Here is an 18712-nt window from a genome sequence, read left to right as displayed (position 1 = left end):
AAAAAACTGTGTAAACGTGATGACTCGAACACAAAATATGGCTTGATGGAATCCAGTGAGAGAAGACCACAATGAACACTGCGCATCAAGATTTGATCAATAGATTGAAGCACTGAAACCATGTCAACTCAACTAACATATTACAAAAATTAATCCAGATAGTGAATAATATAAATTTATTGAATAATATATAATAATATAAATGTATTGAATAATACAATTTTTAAAAAATTAAGTACAGTTGTTAATTTGAGGGGGTGGCGTGATATTTATTTTTTGGGGGTCCCCGAAAGAATTCGCCCTACACAAAGGGGCCCTCAGCTGAAAAAGTTTGAAAACCCCTGATCTAGGCTACACAACCATGGGGAAGACGGCTGATTTGACAGTTTACCATTGCCACCTACTGTAGCACAAGAAGGGTAAGACAAAAAGGTCATTGCAAAAGAGGCTGGCTGTTCACAGAGCTCTGTCCAAGCACATTAATAGAGAGGCTAAGGGAAGGAAAAGATGTGGTAGAAAAGTGAACAAGCAATAGGGATAACCGTACCCTGGAGAGAATTGTGAAACATTACCCAATCAAAACCTATGTGGGGGAGTTTCACAAAGAGTGGACTGCAGCTGGAGTCAGTGCTTCAAGAACTATTATGCACAGATGTATGCAAAACACATTCCTTGTGTCAAGCCACAGACAGCTTCAGAAGCGTCTCGCCTGGGCTAAAGACTGGACTATTGCTGAATGCTTCAAAGTTTTGCTCTCTGATGAAAGTAAATTTTCCATTTTCTTTTCCAACAGGACTTGGCACCAGCACAAAGAGGGTTCTATTTTAACAATCTAAGCGCAAGGTCTAAAGCGCATCACAGAATCAACTTTTCAAAGACAGAAAAATACGGTCTGCGCCCTAGCGCAAAGTCTAAAGTGTTGTTCTTATTCTCTTTATGAATTTTGGCCGTGTGTTGAGCATAAAGTGCATTAAACCAATCAGAGTCTTATCTCCCATTCCCTTTAGGAGTCAGTTGTGTCGCACGTAGCACATTTGTTATTCACATGGCAGACGTGGCTTAGAAACATATAAAAAAAAAATGTAAAGACCAGGGGCTCGTTTCAGAAAGGAGGTTAAGTGAAAACTCAGAGTATTTTAACCAGGAATTGAGAGAAGTTACCGTAGTAACTTACTCTATGAACCCAACCTGGTCAGGAGCAGGTTTTATTCTCTAACCTCTAAGATTCTGTCTGTCTAATCCCCTTTTTTAAAGACGAATCGGTATTTCTTACCTTAGCCTTACGTTTCCAACCACCTAATTTAATGCTCATTTTGGATATTCGCATAAAAAAAAAGAATGATATAAACGTCATGATGCACATAACTTTTGAAAATACGCATAAAAAAATTTGTGCTTAAATGACTAGGATAAACTTTTATTAGAAAAGGAAAGATCTACATAAACTGAGATGGAAACACTTTTACTGAAAAATTGCAGTATGTGCATTAAAAAAAGGATTTTATAAGATGATCATGTGATGATGAAAATGGTTGTGACTAGACAAACCAGCAGGCTGAGCAAACTGTAAAAACATCTTAAATGTTGTTTTGGTCATTCTAAAACACCTTAATCGTTTCAGTATTAATGTATATTATTAATTACCTCCAGAGTGTCTGGAGCATGTCAAGAGTGTCTGTTCTCCGCGTCTAATGGCTTCAAATGCCCCCACGTGTGCATTGTGTGTCAACATTGTCTTCTGAGGCGCAAGTCATTTATTAAATAAAGAAAAGATTGACGCAGCTTCTTCTACCGCAGTAAATTCTGTTTTTATTGTTGATATGTGGCAAAGTTAATCAGGAAGTGACGATATAAGAATGGCTTGTCCTTTTTTAATAAATAATTAGCTTAAATTCACTGACCTTTGACATGTACTGTTACTTAATTAATAGGATTATTATTCACTGTAAAAAATTTTTTTAGCACTGCTTACATTCTAAATGTCATATCACTTGATCAATAATGGAGACAGACACACAAGTGCACTTTTGAATCTATTAAAAACTGATCAACATGTATAAAATTGGGAATGTGTGTAAAAATTGTATAAACGTCACACATTACTTATTTTTATGCTTAAATATTTAAATACTTTAGATGTAAAATTATGCATTAACATGAGGAGCTGTTTTCCCACGCTAACTGTCTCTTTCACTAATGCAGTGGTCTTGCTTTTTTAAATATATCCTCATTTTGCTATAACTTTCAGTTTAACTTTCGGTTTAGCAAGTTCAGCTGGAGAAAGAAATGCTGATCTCTTCTTGTCAGATGTTGCCATGGTGACTTGTAATGTCTGCGCTCCATTGATAATGCCCTTTTATAGTCGCGGTGTGTGCACTTAACTCTAAGTTTGTCTTCTCAAAGTTGATTGACTTAACTCAGATCAGCTATTCTGAAACCGAAAAGCTGAGTTTTTAATCTTACTGCAAATCAACTCAGAGTTCAAGTTTAAACTCTGAGTTGGCTAAACCTCCTTACTGAAACAGGCCCCAGGTGTGCCTCACACTGCCTTTTGAGTGAAGCTCTCGGCTGTTAGATCGCCCCCTGGGGGCTGGGTGCAGTATAAGTAGGGCCAGACGGAATCTGCTGAAGTTTTTTGCTATTTATGCACAGAATTTTGGTAAAGGTCTGCGGATTTCTGCAGAATTATTTTGTGAGTGTCATAACTAAAACCATAATATGTAAAATAAAAAGTAATATCTCTTAAAATGCAAATACAATTAGATTCACTTTATTTGGTAAATAAAGCAAGTTTGTCATAGAATATATCTAGTAAAAGACAGAAAATTATACTTTATAAACTGCATTGTACATAAATCATACAAATATTTTCATATTAGTCAATAATATTACAGAAATTATTTAACAAACTGAATAAATATAGATTTACACACATTTACTCAAGTAAATAAACAGAAAATCTGTGGAATTCTGCGCGCGCAGATTCCGGGTGGGCCTATGTATAATTCATAAACCCATGTCTCCTTCATCTTAACGAATGAGACTTGAGTCCAATAGCTGTCCATAATAACATATACTTTAAAATATGATGATTGCTAATTTATCACAATAAAAACCTTACAAAATAAATGTTGTGTGTGCTATTTTGCCAAATAAAATAAATAAATAATACACTTGTAATAAAATTTTCTGAAAGATGGGTTTGGTCAGTTAAGGCACTGGTTATCAGACTGATATGGGTTCAGATGTTCATTTTTGTAAAGAGTATGTTTTTAGCCAGCAATTTAATGCTATGGGCATGCCATTATGTTTTTAGTTGTGATTGACAGTTCAAGCGGACCGTCAGAACTTCCGGAGGAGAGTAAAGTATCAATGTTCAACTTCTGTGTTATTTTACCCTGACAAAATGATTTGTTCAGCAGTAAACTATACTTTCTGACCCACAGGATCTGTAGGATCACAATTTTTTTAGTAAAGTGTGGGCTTTATCTTGTTTACTGATACACGCTCAACGTTAGCCATTACAAACAAACTAACAACCAACAACCAAAAAAAAAAAAAAAAACACAAAAAATAAATAAATAAATAAACAGGTGATTGTTATCTACCAGTTATTTATTATTTTTATAGGTATGAAATTATAATTAGGAAGACAAAACCAATTTAGCCTGTGTCCACATCAATCTCCTGTAACATCAGTTATTCTGACAATTTCACAGTTTGGCTTGTTACTGAATTAATCTATTGAATTTGCTGTTTTAAATATATTAATGTTCTATAAACAGAATTGTATATAATAAATAGAAGTGTTTTATATTGTTTATATACATAATTTACCATAGATCTTATTACTTGAAAACACCTAATAAAGATTCCTCTTTGCCAGATATATTTAAGGCATATAAATAAACCAAATGAAAAAGAAGGCAAAGAAAAAAGAAAAAAACAATGAAACAAATAGCAATGTTGCAGCAGTTGATGGTTTATTGTACACATTGATGAATATTATTTCATATAGTGCAGGAATGGGATGTGTAAATATCCTGTTGTGTTGATATTATAAAAGATATTGCTGTGTATTCATCTTTCGCTAATATAAATGCACACTTTCCCCCCTGTCCCTGTCCATAATGACATATACTTTAAAAACGTGGGCGACGCAGTGGTGCAGTGGGTAGCACGTTCACCTCACAGCAAGAAGGTCGCTGGGTCGCTGGTTTGATCCTCGGCTCAGTTAGTGTTTCTGTGTGGAGTTTGCATGTTCTCCCTGCATTTGCGTGGGTTTCCTCCGGGTACTCCGGTTTCCCCCACAGTCCAAAGACATGCGGTACAGGTGAATCGGGTAGGCTAAATTGTCCGTAGTGTGTGTGTGTGTGTGTGTGTGTGTGTGTGTGTGTGTGTGTGTGTATGTGTGGATGTTTCCCAGAGATGGGTTGCAGCTGGAAGGGCATCCGCTGCGTAAAAACTTGCTGGATAAGTTGGCGGTTCATTCCGCTGTGGCGACCCCAGATTAATAAAGGGACTAAATACTTAATAAGCATGTGTACTTAATGTTATTTTTTTAATGTTATTTCTACCCATATGAACAATGAATTATAACATACTCATGTAACATACCAGCAATCCATTAAGAAAGAGAATATAAGAGAAAGAGAAATATATATATTTTTTGCTTGCCGTAGTTTAGCCTAATTTAGGTAGGCCAAACTGTATGAAAGAACATTTATTTTGCAGTTCAACATATTAAACTAGCTGTTTATATTAAATTAATAAAACAGCTTATATCACACTGTTTTTCAGTAGATCATATATTATTGCATGTTTTTAAATGTAAATCGAGCCTTTGTTACAGTGCAGATACAGGCGGTCAAATGAGTACACCTTAGTCTAAAAAAAGAAAAAAGGACAGGTGAATGATAAAACTGTACTTTTCCCTGCAGTGTCTTGCCTTAATACGTGTCAGGAGGTATATAATTCATGTTAATGTCTGATCGGAGGGCCAGTTTGTTAAATCATTCGCTTATTACAATTAAACTGGCGCTAATGTATTGACATAAAATCAAATGCACTTCTGACATAAATCCCCATGTGTTCTCATACCATCGGCTGTTAAACAGAACGGTTGATCTCTCCTCTAAATGATTAATTACTCCGAGCTTAAATGACTTTGCCTATACATTATTCATTAGTATATAAATCAGCTGTTTCCAACACAATACAGAGGACTTTGGCAGGCCAGAGTTAGAGGTGACTCTATGATGCATACTTGATCACATGCTCCAGATTGCACAGACATCCATCTGTTCAATGTACATGTGTTGATGCCATTGGCCGCATGTCTGAATGTTTAATTTAATTCCCACGTGGTTCTAGAGGAGACAAACTGCAGACAAAAACACAGTTCTTTTATACACCTCTCAATTTTGAGATTTTGGGCTTTTTGGCTTTTCAGAAAGTGTCAATCCAGTATGAAAATTTATTAAAAAACATTAACACATTTAAGAATTTTATTTGTTTCCTGCACTGAGCCATACATTTCCACATAAGCAGATCATACAAACACCAATTTTCAGTTTTGTTGAAATCTACACTCAGCGGCCACTTTATTAGGTGGACACACCAAACTCGTTTTATGTGTTGAGAGGTGCCTTTTTTGAATGATGTACTATTTGCCGCGAGCGTTTTCAGAGTATCCGCGGGGTATTAAAATCATTGAAAAAGTCTTACATTTGATAATCTCAAATTAAGGCCTTATTAGCCTTGAATGTAGTATAAAAAAGTCTTGGATTTTGTGAAAAAAGTCGTATTTTATTTATTTACAGTATATTTGCCTTTCCTAGGATTAAAGTTCATGCCATAACAAATTTACTGTTACTAATGTAGGCTAATTAAAAAGTGTAACGTTGTGTGCATCTCACGCTTCACTTCATAGCAGAAAGTGCGTCGACGTAGCTTAGGCTACTATGGCTAGGAAGGAGAGCGAAAGTATTTACAATGCTACAACTACTTAAAAATGCAGAAACTGTGCTCAATTTCACTGTATGTGTTTTCTGGACAGTCTTTTACAGACACTTACAGCAGAAGCTCCTATTTCACTGCGATTGAGAGAATGAAAGTAAACTCTATTTCTCTCTCTCTGCATGTGGCCCATTTGACCTGTTGGCATGACTTTTCCTCTCCTCTCGGCTGTTACAGCGATACTTCTGGACCGTGATGCACCGAGATATCGAATTGAACCGAATTGATGGCATGATAATTGTAATGGAACCGAACTGTGAGACCAGTGTAGGTTCACACCTCGAATTTCTACATTAGAAGCATTGCCACCACAGCCAAGGAACATCCTATCTTACTGTGGCTCAACACCAACTCTAAGGCAAACTCATTGAGAAAAAGCCACAAGCAGAAGTTGACAGGACTTGAGAGTCTGGGCAAAAAAAAATTACAGCCAAGGCAGCAGAACTGCGAAGGCTATAGTGTTCAACACCAAGTTTAAATTTATTTGTTTATTAAAAATCAAATGTGTGTTACGCTGTTGCATATGTATTAAATATAACTGACATTTTATACAAAATGTTTTAATTAATTCAATTAGTCACTTGTACAAAATTATTTTCTAGGGTTCAAAATTTATACAGATTTTACATTTTCCCTCATGCTTCGGTCAGAATGGGTACGAAGTTGGCATTGAATTTCATTTGAAATACTATTAAAAAGGTCTTTAAAAAGCCTTGAACTTTATTTGGAGGATCCCGGGGGTACCCTGGTTTTGCGTGGTGCTTATGAGCCGAGTGCGCCTTGCATTTTTGGTGTTGCACCCTGAGTGCTCACAGTTGAAAAAAGTCAACTCTGAGCAGAAAAACCACATTACATCAGTCGCGTCTGTTTCATCCAATCGAATGAAAGCAGAGGTGGTGTTTTTGTTGAGGTGATAGCAGTGTTTGTGTTGTCAAGACAAATATAAGGATACTTTTGAAGATAGAGGAGAGATGTGGTTGCTGTTTTGATCTGGTGTTTTATGACTCACAAATCGATCATATCACAATATTTTTAAATATTAAAAATTATACAAAAAGGCTCATTTGAGGTGCGCCTCGCCTTGACTGCAGTGTAGACGAGAGAAGGCGGCTGCAGTAAGAGGAGGGTTAAAAAAATACATCAGAAGTCAAACACTTCCCGAATCTCGCTGTTTTGCCGCCTGGAAACGTCACTGGTGGCAGAGATCATGTTCGCGTTTTTTATTGCCGATGAATGACCTCATGAAAAAATACAATGGTGATTTATAGTAAATATTATAGCGTTTTTGAACATGTTTTTTCAGTATTGGGTTATGTTTATAGTTGTTGTGATACCAGAGCAACTATAGAATTTAAATAGGCTGTTTTATAATATGGTTCAAAAACACTATTATTGCTATAAATTACTAAAGTATTTTTTAATGGGGGAGTGGATGCAATTGAAATATCACTGTTTTTACAAAAAAAGAAGGTCAGAATCACAGAAGATGAACAGCTCATTACTTAAACGCGTGTATTTAAAATATAAATCTGTATATTCAACAAATGTTAAAAGAATGACAAAATAAACAGCTTATACAGCAAGAAAGCTTTCAAGAAATCTCATTTGGCTACATTATAAATTAAGTAGCTATAGCAAGATGCTTTTGAGTAACAAGTCATGACAAATGTTTGTTTGACATAAAGAAATTCTTAAGGGGCTTATTATATTGACATGCTTATTAGGCATATAATCTGCTTTTACTCCAGCCAGACTAAAATAAACAGCCTAAGACATTCTCCAGAATAAAAACCATTAGACTGTAGAAAATAATGTGAAAATTTTCTTGGTCTATTAAACATGACTTTTGACTTCTCATACATGTGTGTGTGTGTGTGTGTGTGTGTGTGTGTGTGTGTGTGTGTGTGTGTGTGTGTGTGTGTGTGTGTGTTTTGTTTACAACACCTCTTTCACTTCTCATATGGAACCACCCAAAGATGAGGCATAATGACAAAGCAGTCTGATAACCTTTGTATGTATGTATGTATGTATTTATTTATTTATGCATATATGTATGTATTGGATTGACTTTCATGGAATAACGTTGCATAAAAATTACAATACAAAATCCACACAAACATACAAAAAAGTAAAAATGACAACAAACAGAGAGAAATAAAACACAGCACATGCACATCCTGATGATTTATTAGTAACATTTAGTTATATTAGATAGGCCACGTTATGCTTTTACAAAGGTGTGTTTTATTTTTCTTTGCGTGTAAATCTGAATAAATAACCATATGTACTGCTCTTTATGACTTTTTAAAATTATCAACGAAAATACAAAAAAGGTATACAACAAAGCCAAGTATAAAGCTTAGACTAGTAAAAACAAGATAGAGAATAAAGTGTAGTTTGTCAGGCTCATCCAATAAGCATTCAGCTGTGTCGTCAGCTAGTCGCTTCCCATCATGCTTTTGGTGAGCGCAGTGTTTGGAGAGCAACTGCTGCTGACTGCTCAATCCGAGGTACCTGCCTCGCCTTCGCGAAAGTTTATGGGCGCACGTCAGCGTGACATCAGAGCGAGGCAGACGCAACTCGGACATTTCTAAACGGCATGCATCTTGCAGTGATCACCGGTGATCGGTTCTGTGCAGATTTTGGCAATCTCAAACGAGCCTAAAATCAACAGCAACATTCGTGCACAATAGGCAGCTGATTCAGTCGTTGCCTATAGCGACATAAAAAGCGCACTGTACTTCTTATTTTATTATAAACAAAAAAGGCAATGCGCTGTGCCTCGCGTTTTTGGAACATGGATTTTGCATTGAAAGGCATGTTTTTTTTTATATTTTACCAATGGCTGTGAGCGATTTGCACGCTGCTTAAGCGCCCTGCATGCAAAGTTACTGTCACTGTTACAGATTACCTTTACTCACCTGCTTTTATTCACAGTCATGGAGGCACAAATCATTTGAGCTAATTCGCTCCACCTCTCATTTTCCTTTTCCTATTTATAGGATGTCATTTCCCTTTATGTTTGTCAGTATGTTGTCGATAGTTTGTGTGCATATCATTCTGTTACTCAACCCATAGGGCCCTTGAGGTTGCTGTTTTGAGTTTTTCTGTGCTGTATGACTAATATATCTTGAACATCACAATATTTTTAAATAGTAAAATGATACCAATATCAACAGCGGCACTCGTGAGCATACACAGCTGATTCAGTTTTTGTCTAGAGACAAAAAAAGTGCATCACACTTCTTTTTTTTCGCGTCAACAAAAAAAGGCAGTGTGGTGCATCTCGCATTTTTAGATCGGAAAAGCATGTTTGGTATGAACTGCCCCTTAATCCTTCATGGCGTAAATTTATCAAGGTACTGAGAATATTGCTCAAAGATTTTAGTCTATACAATCTTCTGTTTCACCACATCCCAAAGGGGCTCTATTAGATTGGATTCTGGTGACTGTGGAGGCCATTTGAGTACAGTGAACACATTGTCATGTTCAAGAAACAAGTCTGAGATGATTGCAGATCTTCTTGACCATGTCTACATGCCTAAATGCAGTGAGTTGTTGCCATGTGATTGACTGATTGGAAATTTGAGGTAACGAGCAGTTGGACAGGAGTACCTTTTAAAGTTTGGCCGGTGATTGTATATTCTGAAGGTTTTTACAGATGGGTTTTTTCATACATTGTTTGACTTTAGATTTTATTCTAAAACAAAAAGTATGGATTTTTTTCTGCCATTTTATGAATTACGATAAAAAGAGATTTTAAAAGTCCTCTAAAAAAAGCACTAATGTGTAATAATGTGTAATAATAATAAAACAATGTGTATAATAAAACAAGTATTATGAACCTGACTACATCCAATATTCAGAATTTCAGATTTTTGTGCAAGCTATGTATGTAAATTAGTGCATGTTTAATAAACAAATGCATCTTTTGGATAATGAAGTATTGCAATTTGGAAAAAATTAACTGTAATAGGTCCCACTTTATATTAAGTGTCCTTAACTACTATGTACTTACAACAAAAAATAAATACAATGTACGTACTTTGTTTATAATGTATTTGAGAACACTTGTAGTTGGATTAGTTGGGTTATGGACAGGTTTGGTGGCATGGGTAGGTTTAAGGGTGGGTTAAGGTGTAAGGAATGGTCAACAGTGTATTTACAAATTTAATTACAAAAGTTAATTACAGATGTAATTACATACATGTATTTAATCAAGCATAAGTACACAGTAAATACATGTATTTACACAATAAGTACATTGTAACAAACTATTAATTCTTGTGTAAGTACATTTTAGTTAAGGCCACTTAATATAAAGTGGGACCCGGTAATCAACTAGGGAAGTATGATGACAACTGTTCACTTTACAGCGTCTTACCTTAAAATGAGAAGAATTGGTTCTCAAGGGAGGATGGGAGGAGAGGCTGTAATAAAATGACATTTAAAAGAGTCACATACAGTAAGGGCTTTGAACAGATATAGAAACGAGCTACATTTTTGAAGAAAACGTGAGAGGTGCTATTTTGTCTTAAGTTAAATATAGCCTACCCTCATTTCTCTATGATGTTCTGTACTTGGTTGCTAGGGTGTTTTGTGTAGTTGCTAGGGTAGCCAACCACCATGTCTCTAAAACACCCAGATCCAGATATTCTTGTTCCTTTTAAGACAGGTGTTTGGATTTCTTCACTTGTTTTTTGGCAGATATTGTAAGTCTGATTCATATTCATAGCAACCTCTCCTTTACAAGGTGCACATTTTAACATGTACCATTTACATTTTTGCATTTGCCTTTTTTAACTCCAAAATGATTTGCATAGCATTCATGTTGAGTCACAAGAGTGCCTTTGCAATGCATTGCATATGATTTGTATTTTTGTTTGGATCCATATCCATATTACCCACCAACAATATGGATACACAATAGTCTATCTACAGTCGAGGCAGTGGCGCAGTAGGTAGTGCTGTCGCCTCACAGCAAGAAGGTCCTTGGGTCGCTGGTTCGAACCTCGGCTCAGTTGGCGTTTCTGTATGGAGTTTGCATGTTCTCCCTGCCTTCGCGTGGGTTTCCTCCGGGTGCTCCGGTTTCCCCCACAGTCCAAAGACATGCGTTACAGGTGAATTGGGTAGACAAAATTGTCTGTAGTGTATGAGTGTGTGTGTGTGAATGTGTGTGTGAATGTTTCCCAGAGATGGGTTGCGGCTGGAAGGGCATTCGCTGCGTTAAAAACTTGCTGGATAAGTTGGCGGTTCATTCCGCTGTGGCGACCCCGGATTAATAAAGGGACTAAGCCGACAAGAAAATGAATGAATGAATGAATCTATCTACTTTTTAAATACATGTATTGAAAGCATATATATATATATATATATATATATATATATATATATATATATATATATATATATATATATATATATATATATATATATATATTTGTATAATATTTTCAACACTCAAAAAAATGACAATAATCAGAAATTTGAGCCATATAATGTTTATATATATATATATATATATATATATATATATATATATATATATATATATATATATATATATATATATATATATATATATATATTATATGGCTCAAATTTCTGATTTTTGCCATTTTTTTGAGTGTTGAAAATATTATTAATTAGTAGATGGATATCAGTTTTGGGAACAAAACTTTTTTTCTGATATTTTAGTAGATCACATAATATAGTATGGTGCTAGTAATGCCAAAGTTATAGTTTAGATTTAAAAAGATTTAAAAAATAAAAGAAAAGAAAAGAAAAAAATGTAGATGCTTTGGAAAATAAGAGATTATTATTAATTAGGTATTTTTCTATAGTCTCACTGTTGTCTCACATTGTCAAATTTATATAGTTAAAAAAAAAACTGAGAATATTTAACAATTAACTTCTACAGTATTTTGTTTTCCAATTGAAGACAATGGTTACAGGTTCTTTTGTGTTAAACAGAAGAAATAAACTATTTCAGGGGAAGTAAATTTTCATTTTTGGGTGAACTATCCTTTTAAACTAAGAATGAGAACCATAAAACCAAGTCATAAAATCAAGCATATGAAGCAAGTCAAGGTGGAACAAAAAAAAGCTAGCTGTCATTTGGTTACATCTCAAATGTTTGCACATGATATGGGTTATCAGACCTATTTCTGTGAGTTGTGGTGAGCAAGAAGTGCTGTGAAAATGGTATGAAAACACTGTTAATGGTTTGTACAGTTGAAGTCAGAATTATTAGAACCCCCTCTTTTTCTTTTTTTAAATATTTCACAAATGCTGTTTAACAGAGCAAGGACATTTTCACAGTATCTGATAAGATTTTTTCTTCTAGAAAAAAAAAGTCTTATTTGTTTTATTTCAGCTAAAATAAAAGCAGTTTTGCATTTTTTGAAAACCATTTTAAGGTTAAAACAGAACACACAGGGATTTTTGTCACAACTAGTACTTTGATGATGTCTAGTTGTGTCCCAGGATTTACATGTTTATCTAAGGGTGTTTTCACATCTGTGGTTTTGTTCATTTGGTCTGGACCAAGGGCAACAAATTATATATTGTAGCATTTTTCTGCCGTTTTGGGTCCTTTTCACACCACACTGACTGCTTTGGTTCAAATCAGTTAAAAAGAACCAAAATGCAGTCATGTGACAAAATCCACATCCCTCATTGGCCAGATGTTATTAAATGTATTTCCTAAACTGCTTTTTGATTGGTCAGAATTAATGTGTGGGAAAATGTAAAAGGAACTTCTGCAAGTGAACAAACCGGCAAACACAAAATGTCGCTTTTTACTTTGGAGGCATGACTGCGCTGACCCGATTGTATCCCTGGTCATATATACTATATAGTTTGTATACATCACTTTAGACAAACTAATCATTTTCAAGGATGAAGTGCAGCTGTGGCTGGAGGACAATGTTTTAATGCATTGCAAACAGCGAAGGCACATGGTAAGTCACTTCAGGAGGAGGCGTAAATTAATTTAGCTAAACTGCAACAGAGTCATCTTCCGGAAATATTACCAACTATCCATCCGGTAATGTTTATCCCTCTCTCTCTCTCTGTTTAAGATAGTTGATCAAGCGCTGTTAACAAATATTTTTCCTCCATACTCCATAAGATGGGACCGCACATTGGACTACTGGAGTCCTTAAAAGAGCAGTCCTTTTTTTGGTTTTTCCAGTTCAGGTCATGTTCTCACAACAAAAACGAACTGCTCCAGGGTTCGTTTGAAAGCATCTTCTCAAGGAGGTTTTGGTACACTTTTTTGGTCTGCTTTTGGTGCGCATTCAAGTGCGATTGCTACATTCATACCAGCTCAAATGAATCACACCAAGAGGGAAAATTAACTGTAGTGCCATTCAACCGAACTAAATAATGCAGGTGTGAAAACCCCCTAAATGTATCTCTCAGAAGCTTAGATGGCATTTGTTATCACTGCAAAAATAATCTATTATTCAATTAATGAAGATAAATGTTGTGAGTACATTGAGGCATTGTTTTATCATTGTACATTACGCAATGTATGTAAAATTAAGCACAATGATTTGCTGGATGCAGTTTACTTTGCTGCCACCTGTGTCACTTCTAACAATGCTTCAGAATTATTTTGTTTAGAATTAATTTTGTAAAAAGCTGTTTGAAACAATAATAGTGTGTACATAATTGTGACAAACTTACTTACTCCCAGGGTTGTTTATGTTGAAGTTGATATTTAGCCACACCATGCTGGCATTTCGTCAAATAAATTTTTTTCACGAGGTGAGTGGTTAACCCAAATCTCAACCTCCAACCTGGAGGACCAGGACATACACACACACACACTACGGACAATTTAGCTGACCCAATTCACTAATACCGCATGTCTTTGGACTTGTGGGGGAAACCGGAGCAGCCAGAACACAGGGAGAAGATGCAAACTCCACACAGAAATGCCAACTGCCGGGGCCAGAACCAGTGACTTCCTTTCCGTGAGGCGGCAGTGCTCATTGTAAATGATTTTGTGTTTTGCAACTGTCTAGGTTTGGAATGACATGAGGATGAGTGAAATTAGGGTTACACTTTATTTTTAAGGTGTTCTTTTAACAGTAAGTGTTACTATCCATTTAACTACTGATCATCATTCCTAATAACTACATGCATTTACTACATGGTTAAGGTTAGGATGAGGGTTATGTCCAGGGTTAGTTGTATATAATTATGCATAATTAACTGTAATCACAATATTAAATACATGGAACAGTGTAACAAGAACACCTTAAAATAGTGCTATCAAACTGCATGTATTACAGTGTTGCAATTCAGATATCAATGACATTATAGCATTCTTTAAATCTAGATGTACAAATTAAAGTGCAGTACATTCACTGTTTTGACTAATATACAATGAAAAGAAGCAATCTATAAGAGTATATGCACACATGCACAGAATTGCTAACATCCACTCATCAGTCTACCAACCTTCTTTATTTCCCTACTTGCCCCCTCACGCTTTCTCTCTCTCCCCCTCCTTCCCTCACAGCCCACCCTGCTCTGAGCCATAATGGTACATGCCATTAGTGAGCACATCTTGAGCAAGGAGGGGGTCTCTGCCTCGCCGAAGAGGCTACGTTAGAGCCACATAAACACATTCACAGATGTGTCTCCATGCGTTCTGACAGCTCGACTGAGCCGCGACCGCCACGCTGAATGAAGACGGAGAAATCAGGGGGAGAGACAGAGAACAACCACCAAGCAAATTACCACACCATTACTGCAGGGTCTTGCCAACGTCCCTCTCTCTCGAATTGTGGGCTTGAGTGAGAGCGCGTCTGACAGGGGGGGAAGGAAAACGGGGGAGATCTACCGGCAGATTCGTCCCCAAGGCTCCTAATTACAGCCAGCGTTTCCACTTTGATTCAGAAGCCACAGCACAAATCCAGGGATGCTCTGACCATAAACAAAGAAGAGGACGAAAAGAAATCAAGAGAGCCACACAAAGACAAAGACAAAGAGTGAGAGATGGAGGGATTTTTTAATGAATGAAGCATGCAGCAGCATGTGATGGAAATAGCTGCGTCTACGTAAGGTAAGACAAACCTTCTTTGTCTAACTGCGATAAAGCACAGCAAAAAGAGGTACACAAATTCTGTGGTGATAAACAAGCACAGAGGCTGAGACTGCTGTTTCTCTCTCACGATTGAGAGACGGCAGTGTGGATGAGCCCTGGAGAATAAGCCATGTATATGCTTAGATGTACACGAAGATGAGATTGTGACAGAGACCTGAGGCAGCACTGAAGAAACGAATCACTCGTAATCTATGCAAAGCTCAAAGAGCATCATGGTCTTGACAAGAAAGACTTACTAGCTGCAAACCTTAAAAAACTGTTTGTGTATAGTGGTAGTTGTGTATACATAGTCAATGCAGAGCATGAATGTGCTTTGCTTGAGTTGAATCTATTGACAATAATGTAGCATAGACTAAAAATGTAGTAGTAGTTTTACATATCTGAAACTTACCATTATAGAATATTTAATCTAAGGTCATCTCCAGTTGATTTTGTATTTAGTTGAGTTAAAATAAGTTCCGATTTAATATTCATTTCAAATCTGCACTGCGAAGATAACAGCACATGTATCATAACAAGAACTGTTAAGCCTAATGACAGCTCACTGCCAAGGCTACGCAGAGCCCCTAGCCTTAATCTTCACCTGAGTATAAGTGTTCACTCATTAACAGCTTATTTTAGGGCCCCTCCCCCAACCTGACCCAGTGTCCAAACAACCCCTCATGCCAAAAAAAAAAACAATCCCGAGAACAATGCATGGCCGGGTGCTTAGCGAAAGCGTGATGCTAATTAGATGGAGAAAGCTTTACAAATTTAGGTGTCTCTTTTATTGTGTAAAACCCAACTCTGCCAGCTGCTGAGGCCGTAACAACCATAGCTAAAAATGTAAATCATTACGTAAGAACAGGGATGGTGCCGCTCCAGGGCAGGACTATGAAGCCATTAGTAGAGATGTGTTGCGATGTCATCAGAAAGTGCATCTCTATGAAGCTGTGCTTGGGATGGAGTTCCTTGTCAAGGGACAGATTAGGCAACTCTTAGTGAAAAGTTTAGCTCAAATCAGCCTGTTGTAGCCTCAAAGAGGCAAACAGTTAACAATGGTGAGGTGATAACAAAACAAGGGAAAGAACTTTAATGTCATTTATATGTGTTGAATATCTAGGCATGGGCCGGTATAAGATTCTGACTGTATGATAACCTTGGATAAAAAAATACCACGGTTCCACGGTACTGCTCTAAAATATATTCTTTTTAAATGTCTGGGTAAAACAGAAAAAAATTTGTTGTTTTTTTTAGCTCTGAACACAATATTTTTTATTTTTTTTGAGAAACATATTTTGGACCAGTCAGGCTAAATAATTCAAATGAATCATGGACTTCTGCTGTCTTCATTAGTTTTAAAAACACTGATTTCTTTACCTTTTAAATGGCATCTTTGGATATCTTTTCTGCTGGAGATACTGTTGTCCTAAAAAAAAAAAAATAAATAAAACTACTAACACATACCGTAGGAACGGTATAGCAGAAAATGTTGGTGGTTTTAAAACCTTGACTTTTCCAAATCGTGGTATACCTTAAAAACGGTTATCGCCCCATGCCTACATTTATCTTATCCTAATATGAAGAGCTGCAAAAGATCGGAGCAAAATATTTACTGAAGAGTGATCATTTCCCGTCTTTTATTGTCATTAACATCATAATCTGTGTGAAACACTATTTGCAATCCATTTCACTTCCCTAATATGATCTGTTCCCTAGTGATACAAATTTTTCTATGGAATAAATGGGGCACGGCTTGATTTGATCAAATTGAGAATTGATTGGGCGTTGAAAGCAGGTGTTCTGTTCTACATGAGATTAGGGAAAGACCTCTAATTATTGACTTTGCAATGATTATTCTAAATCATTCTGAATCACCACTGGTTTATGCTATTAAACAAGCTTTTTGATTGTCGTTTATATCTCTCTTATAACTCAATCCGAACAACACTAGCTTAATGCTGACAGCCGGATGTTGGGCTAGTTTGTTTGGTCTGTCTCATGCATCACCTCTCATCAGACTCATTTCAGCAATAGTCTGTCCAATACATCATGCAAAATTCTAGTTTGTTTGGCCTGGAATGAACAAAAAATTATATATTTCTGTTTAACGGAAAGAAAATTTCTTCAACACATTTCTAATCATAATAGTTTTATTAACTTATTTCTAATAAATTATTAATTTTATCTTTGTCATGATGACAGTAAATAATATTTTACTAGAAAATTTTCAAGACACTTCTATACAGCCTGAAGTGACATTTAAAAGCTTAACTAGGTTAATTAAGTTAACTAGGCAGGTTAGGGTCATTAGGCAAGTTATTGTATAACGATGGTTTGTTCTGTAGACTATTAGAAAAAATATATAGCTTAAAGGGGCTAATAATTGTGTCCTTAAAATGGTTTTAAAAAAATTAAAAACTGCTTTTATTCTAGCTTAAATAAAACAAATAAGACTTTCTCTAGAAGAAAAATATTATCAGACATACGGTGAAAATTTCCTCGTTCTGTAAAACATCATTTGGGAAATATAAAAAAATAATAATAATGATTAAAAGGAGAGATAATAAATCTGACTTCAACAGTATATATTTCTATGACACTTCTATGCAGCTTAAATTGACATTTAATACCTAACTTGGTTAATTAGATTAACTACGCAGGTTAGGGTAATTAGGCAAGTTATTGTATAATGACGGTTTGTACTGTAGACAGTCAAAAAAAAAAAAATGCTTAAAGGGACTAAAAATTTAGACCTTAAAAATTTAAAACAGCTTTTATTCTAGTCTAAATAAATCAAATAAGACTTTCGCCAGAAGAAAAAAAAAAAAAAAAAAAAATATATATATATATATATATATATATATATATATATATATATATATATATATATATATATATGTGTGTGTGTGTGTGTGTGTGTGTGTATAATTATCATTAAAAGTGTATGTTTTTTTAACCATAATGATACAAACTATTAATAAAGCTTCATATTTTACAATAGAACTTTCAAAACAACGCTGTGTGCTGCACTAATGATGCTCATTTTATGTATATGTGATGGTATTTTTAACAGTGGGTAAGAGCTAATTAATGTATGAAGGAGTCAAAAGAGCAGCAAACTAAGATCTTCTGCATGGTAATATGTTTCCGATGCCTGACTAAATCTATTATGGGTAACACTGTGCTATGACAAGCAAAAATCAGCTTTGCTTGAGCATCCTTTTTAATTCAGTGATGTGATATTTCTGGGTTGTTTTCTGTTTAGACATCGTTAGTCTGTAATAAATTCCTATTTCAGTCAAACTACATAAAAGTGAATCGAGAGTTTCACTTGTTTTGGCACCAGGATTTGAATGTTAGAGTGCACTTTTATTCAAACAAAATGAAAGACACTGAGCAATCGCAACATTTTCAATTTAATCAAACCAAGTGTTAAAACACCAATAAATAAAGCCTATTAAGATACACAGAGGCTGTTTCTAAATGACAAGAACACTGAGAACGAATGGAGACCAGTTACCTCGAAAGAACGTACTCGGGAGACCGTGAGAACAGAGAACATGTCTTCTGGTAAATGAGATGCTGTATTCT

General features: G+C 35.6%; 2 protein-coding genes across 8 annotated transcripts in view; one reads left to right on the top strand and one right to left on the bottom strand.

The window, feature by feature from the left end:
- Positions 1-18712, bottom strand: part of LOC141378753 (uncharacterized) — a 246050-nt gene that overhangs the window by 123732 nt on the left and 103606 nt on the right. The window lies entirely within an intron of this gene.
- The window catches only part of b3gat1a (beta-1,3-glucuronyltransferase 1 (glucuronosyltransferase P) a), a 174069-nt gene continuing 170013 nt past the window's right edge, over positions 14657-18712 (top strand). For all 5 annotated transcript variants that reach the window (XM_005173647.5, XM_073929092.1, XM_068214765.2 and 2 more), the window contains exon 1: positions 14657-15097. The gene's annotated coding sequence lies outside the window, so the exon portion shown is untranslated. The remainder of the gene's footprint in view (positions 15098-18712) is intronic.

The sequence above is a fragment of the Danio rerio genome, chromosome 18 (assembly GCF_049306965.1).
Source record: "Danio rerio strain Tuebingen ecotype United States chromosome 18, GRCz12tu, whole genome shotgun sequence".
NCBI classification, from domain to species: Eukaryota; Metazoa; Chordata; class Actinopteri; order Cypriniformes; family Danionidae; genus Danio; species Danio rerio.
Note: the sequence above shows the minus strand (reverse complement) of the source record. Positions and strands in the feature narration are given on the sequence as shown.